The sequence below is a fragment of the Typopeltis vanoorti genome, chromosome 11 (genome assembly GCF_054136105.1).
Source record: "Typopeltis vanoorti isolate ZY-2024b chromosome 11, IOZ_Tvanoo_1.0, whole genome shotgun sequence".
Lineage (NCBI taxonomy): Eukaryota > Metazoa > Arthropoda > Arachnida > Uropygi > Thelyphonidae > Typopeltis > Typopeltis vanoorti.
Window position 1 is genome coordinate 49,712,333 of NC_143559.1, and position 6,000 is coordinate 49,718,332.

At 36.0% G+C, this 6,000-nt stretch overlaps 1 protein-coding gene across 5 annotated transcripts in view; it reads right to left on the minus strand.

Annotated features, from left to right (window-relative positions):
- LOC150101564 (ciliated left-right organizer metallopeptidase-like) overlaps positions 1 to 5,519 on the minus strand; it is a 332,876-nt gene extending 327,357 nt beyond the window's left edge. For 4 of the 5 annotated variants that reach the window (XM_090400567.1, XM_090400566.1, XM_090400563.1 and 1 more), the window contains exon 1: positions 5,225 to 5,519. The gene's annotated coding sequence lies outside the window, so the exon portion shown is untranslated. The remainder of the gene's footprint in view (positions 1 to 5,224) is intronic. The other variant, XM_090400565.1, reaches the window with a different exon arrangement.
- Between the last annotated feature and the right edge of the window lie 481 nt (positions 5,520 to 6,000).

Below are 6,000 nucleotides of genomic sequence, written 5' to 3' on the forward strand. Positions count from 1 at the left end.
ATATTCCAGGAAAAGAATCAGCAAAGGAAGCCACCCCAACGGATCCAAATCCCTGGATACTCAAAAGCTCCCCAAGGCAAAAACCTTAAAGGAGCAAAAACTCTGCTCCCCTGGAATCAAACCGCAAACCTGTTTCGACCTTCGTTGAGATCTCTTCAGCATGAACCAGACCCAGAGGTGATACCAAGGTTGAAGTAATGCAGAAGTTGTATTTTTCTATATGAGTTGTCAAAAGGTGTCGCATCTTATTATTATAATACTCTGGATTAGAGATAGATAGTTGTTGAAAGTTTTTTCCTTGGTTATACTATAAATTAAAGATGCCAAGAAATTATATATTTGGTTTAATCCTTTATCTAAGTGTAAACAAACAAAGTTTGCACCTGAAGTATTTTCAGGACTGGGACAACTCATGGTAAAGGTGGTATGACTTCACATAATTTCTTGATATCTTTAATTTATAGTATAACCAAGTGCAAAAACTTTCGACAACTGGGAAGTACACCCTTTCACACAAAATTCATCCAACCATGCCTTAAAATGATTCAATGTGTTTACATTCACAACACACACACACACACACAAGCAATGCATTCCATTCATCAACCACTCTCCATGTAAAGAACCTGCTCCTGATTTCTTTGCTTACACTCTCTTTATACAGTTTCCAGGGATGGTCTCTTGTTTTAGCCTCATCCCTCTCAATTCTATAAAAAAAATTTCTTCCATGTTAATCTGGTAACATCCCCTAACCGAATTATATGTCTCAATCATATCCCCACTCCTCCTCCAATTCATGAGGCTTTGCAAACTGCATCCCTCAATCTGTCTTCATATCGCACATTCCAAAGCAGTTACCACCTTCATGAATCATCTCTGGAACCTTTCTAATACACCCTCATTACCATGAAAATAAAGTGACGAAATGTGTGTACAACAATCCATATAAGGCCCAGTCAAGGCATTATGCCATAGAATCATAACCTTTATTTTTGCATCATTGCCATAAGCTGATATGATGGCTTCACAACTTGCAACTCGTGCAATGCAGCCTCTGAACCTCAGATCCATGTCCACATCCAGTGGCTTCTGAACTTCAGATTCATGTCCACATGCACTCCCTCTCATCTCCTCTACCTCGTTCAGAATTTCCCACCAAGTGTATCATTTGCATCACAGTGTTCTTACCAAATTTCAAAACCTTATACTTTGCAACATTGAAACTGTTAATTCAATATCCAAGCCATATCATCTCTGCTTGACTCTTCATTGTTCTCCCCAGTTTTGCATCATTCCAAACTGTTGCATATCTCCCATTAAACACATCTCAATATTATTAATAAACAAGCTGAACAACAATTGCCCCAGTACAGATGCCTGCAACACACCATTAGTGACTTTGCTCTTTTGGGATCATCCTCATATCCAACTTTTTTCATATCTATCTGATAGCCAGTAACTGATTCAACTCATTAGTGTTTTCCAATCCCATCTGTTTCACTTTATTTAACAGCCTGTTATGCGGCAGCAAAAGCTTTTGCAAAATCTAAGTATACCACTGTATCATCTCCCTTGTCCAGTACAGTTGTCACTTTGTTATAATATATAAGTAAGTTGGTAAAACACAATCTTCCTTTAACAAACCCATGCTGACAATCACAGAAAATTCTGCTGTTATTAATCAATTTCTGTATCCTAGTTCTCACTAATCTCTCTGGTATCTTAACCATAACTCCAGATTGGCCTATAATTTGCAGTCACAGCCTTATCACTACCTTTATGAAGTTCAACAATTTTATCTTCTTTCCACTCTCTTCAGACTGGTGTTTTGTAAGACTGATTAAACAGACATGTCAATGCTACTGCCACTTTCCTGGAATATTCTCTTAAGACACATAGTGATATTTCATCAAATCTTCTTGCCTTATTGACATTAAGCTTATTTTCTCATATATCTCTTGCTCACTCACAATTAAGCCATCCTTGCCTATTTCTTCTACACTTGAGTTTCTCATGATTTTACCCTAATAAGGATGAAACACCCTTATAAATTATTCACTGAACACCTCAACTAAATACAAAAAAGTTGAGGTATTCAGTGAACCAAAATCTTGGTTTACTGAATATGTCAACTAGATCTTCTGCAGCAGTTACCATTCTACCATTTTCATTCATTAACATCTTCTTACTATAATCATTTCCTTCTACTTGCCACATATCTGAAAAACTCTCTAGGGTTTTTCTTGGCCTGATTTGCTAATTTTTACTCATACTGTAGAAATTAGCAAACTGTTTTACTGTTCATAACAACAGAGTCATCTTCCTGGCTTGCTATTTATACTCCCTATTCAAATGATTGCTACCATTATTCATCTTGTGCTGCCTCCACAGTGTAGCACAAGATGTTCTTCGGAATGCATCTGCACATCAATGTTGTTATATATCTTTAGGTCAGTTCCCATGCAGCATTTATCTCCCTCTCACTTAACACCTCATTCCATGATGTAGCTGCAAGCTACCTCCTAATCTTAACCTTAACCTTTCCTCACAGAAGACTTCATAATGCTAACCACAACCCAGGAATAGGATGCTAGTGTGCCACTTTGTGAAAGGCTGTTGAAAGTTGCTGTTGAAAGAATAAGTTTTATTTTTGTAGTAAAGCAGCAACTTGGATTTGTGTTTTGGTGTAGTTTGTTTATTTTTCATAGCATGGTATAAGTGAGTCAGTTTGGAGCTTTGTTGAAAGTTTTCTTCACTTGGTTAGACTAAAAATTAAAGATGCCAAGAAATTACATTCTTGGTTTAATCCTTTATCCAAGTGTATACAAACAAAGTTTGCAAGCGAAATATCTTCACAACTGGGCTACTTGTATATGAAGATTAATGACTTCACATCAATTGCCTTAGTATGCCATAATGCAAAGCACACATCCTTATGGGCCTCAGTTGGTTTGATGATGCCCTTTGGTTGGGAAAATCTTGGTTCAAATCTCATCTAGGACACGAAGAACCTTTATCAGGGCTTTTCAACTGAAAGTGAGTTAGCTGGTAACATGTGGAGGTAGAGCGGGGTTTTTTTCTCCCGGAAACTCGGATTTTTCATCCCTCAGAACAGGCAAACCAGCCATTAAAACATGCAATTAACATACATAATATGCTGGCCTCATAGCCTGAGTTGTTTTAGCCATAAATCTAAATAAACCAAACCAAGCGTTATGGGCTCTAACTGATGAGATCCCAATAAAGGTCAAAACCAGTCAGGGTAATGGCCCTTCCCATAATGCATAGCATTATACACGCCCATAAGGATATGTGTTTTGCACATATCCTTATGGGATACTAAGGCAAATAATGTGAAGTCATTAGCCTCCATATACAAGTAGCCCAGCAGTGAAGATACTTCATGTGTAAACTTTGTTTGCATACACTTGGATAAAGCATTACACCAAGAATATAATTTTTTGGAATTTTGTGTTTTTAACAATAGTATACAAGTATTCTGTCCTGTCCCAGTTTTATACTGCTAGTGAGAATAGCAGGATAGCAGAATTAGAAATTAGAGTAAGCCTATTTCATAGACACTGTGAATGTAAATATTTTTTTCTTCATTTACAGAAGTAAAAATATCATTGTAGAAGTGGAACTGCAGTTTTTTCCATGTATCAAAAGATGTCACACTGTGCCCAATGGAAAAGCAATAAAACCCAAGCATACAGGGGTTCAAATGACTGTTGCTATGCAATTTGAGTTTCTTTTGTTTACATCAGTGACAAGGATAACAGATAACCTGGAATTGCATATTTATAATCAATGGCAAGCATGGAAAGTATTGAACAGTTTTTGATGCTATTCAACAGGCAGGATGGTTGCAAAAGAATGAAATACATGTTGCAAGCTCATTTTTTAACTAAAATATTTAGATATCTTGTGTTTTTAACAACAATTGCAATTTTTTTTCTTTATCATCTTGGTAACAGTTCTTAGTAAGATTTAGGAAAGGCACATTGAAATTTCATATATGAAGAAAATTATATATGTGTGAGTTCACTTAAATATCATTTAATGGCAAGTATTATTATTAGAATATTCAAATATTATTATTATTACATGATACTATACTATCGTGGACTGATTCAGCAGGGGAAGGCACACTAACCCACACAGCCTGCCAGTTACACACATCCGCCATCTATTGCCCAGTAATAGTATTTTCCTGTTAACTGCATGTGGGTTCCCAGAAGGAAAATGGGGGGGGGGGGGGGCTACATCTGTTTGATGTCAACTAATTTACCTTCAACTGAAAAAACCAATATAAACATTTCTCTAGTCATAACGAGAATTGAACTCAAGCATTTTCCAGTTGAAGGACACAATGTCCTGTAGTCATCTTATCTTGTGTTTAACAATAATTATTATTATCACATGACACCTTCAACAACTCATGGAAGACACACATTGCTCAACTCATGCGTTCTCAAATCGTATTTGTCTCTAAGCGAATTTCCGAGAAGAAAAAAAAAGTCTGCCACCAGTAAGTGAGATTGGCTAATTTTTTTACCCATAACAGTGTTTCCAAGAGGAACGGGGGGGGGGGGAACTACTGCATCTGTATCAGTTCAGTAGCAAAAGTCCATGCAAAGATTCCTCTCGGCACGGTGAGAATCGAACTCGGGTCTTTTTCCATCGAAAGATACAATGTTCCGTCGTCCTGACAACTGCCAACTATGGAGGCTTCGTAATATTCTTCGCGATATTTAAGAACTATACATCGAGATTCAATGTGTGATAAGAAAAATACAGTCTGCGAGTACGTGTAAATATTGTTTACCGACAGGCATTTATTTTCACATGACACATGCTCATGTAATCCCAAAGCGTGGGAAGCCACTGTTACACGAACCATAATTTGCACACATCATCAGCAGCATTTTAAGGGCGTGAACTTTTTTCTCAAGGAAGCCTAAAATAATACTATTAAAATTAGATGTAATTACACCGTAGTTTCAGTACATTTATTTTTTGATAAAAAAATGTTCTCAATTACAAATGCAGTCACTTAAGTGTTACATGGTTAAAGCTAAATAATGCGGGATTTTTTCTTTCGAAAAACGTTCCGACAACAAATGCAGTTCCTCTGATTGTTTTTTTTTTAATAGTACAAGGATAATACAAGGATATATGAATAAATAAATATTTTATTTATTAATCTGTCAGTAGAACTTACATCTGAGTTCTACTAACAGCGGCAATTATATATACTCCATCCCAAAATTAAATACATTATCGTATACTCAACATAATTTACTACTGTTGTTCCATATCATTTCTTTTGCTTGTGGTATTTGGGTTATCAGATTAATTTCCTTTTTATATATAACAAATTGCATATTACAGGTATCACTAAACATTGCTGTAATAGTCTTGACAACAAAACCACGTGCTAAACTAAATGAAACATTAAGTTTCAAAAGAATGGCAAACTCGCGTAAACAATACCACCACCGTATTCGATATACTGTTGTTTTGCTCTCAGAATGGACAACTGTAGTTCACATGACCGCAATGCACCAATATGGGGAGAAGAAAGTATGTACAGTATTTATTTTTTTTATTTAAATTAACTTATACCGGCAGCAAATAGCACTTCTCTACAGACTAATCAGGAAAATTTATAAATAGTCAAGAACTCTTTGAATGTGATTTAATATCCCCTTAATTTAAATAATGTTACATGGCCGAAGTGAAACCTATTGGCTCTTTATTTAGGTAATTTATGGGTGCACCTTTTTGACAACTTGTATAGCAAGCATATAAATTATTTTCGCTATAATCTCAGTATTACATTATATCTAGGTCTACCTACTCACTGATAAGACCTCAATAAAGGTCGAAACTGATCTGGGTAGTGACCTTCCACCATAATGTATAACATCGTACATCTCCTAGGACCCAGGAGATGTGCTTTACATTATGGATAATACCAAGAATAGTGATCAGAAC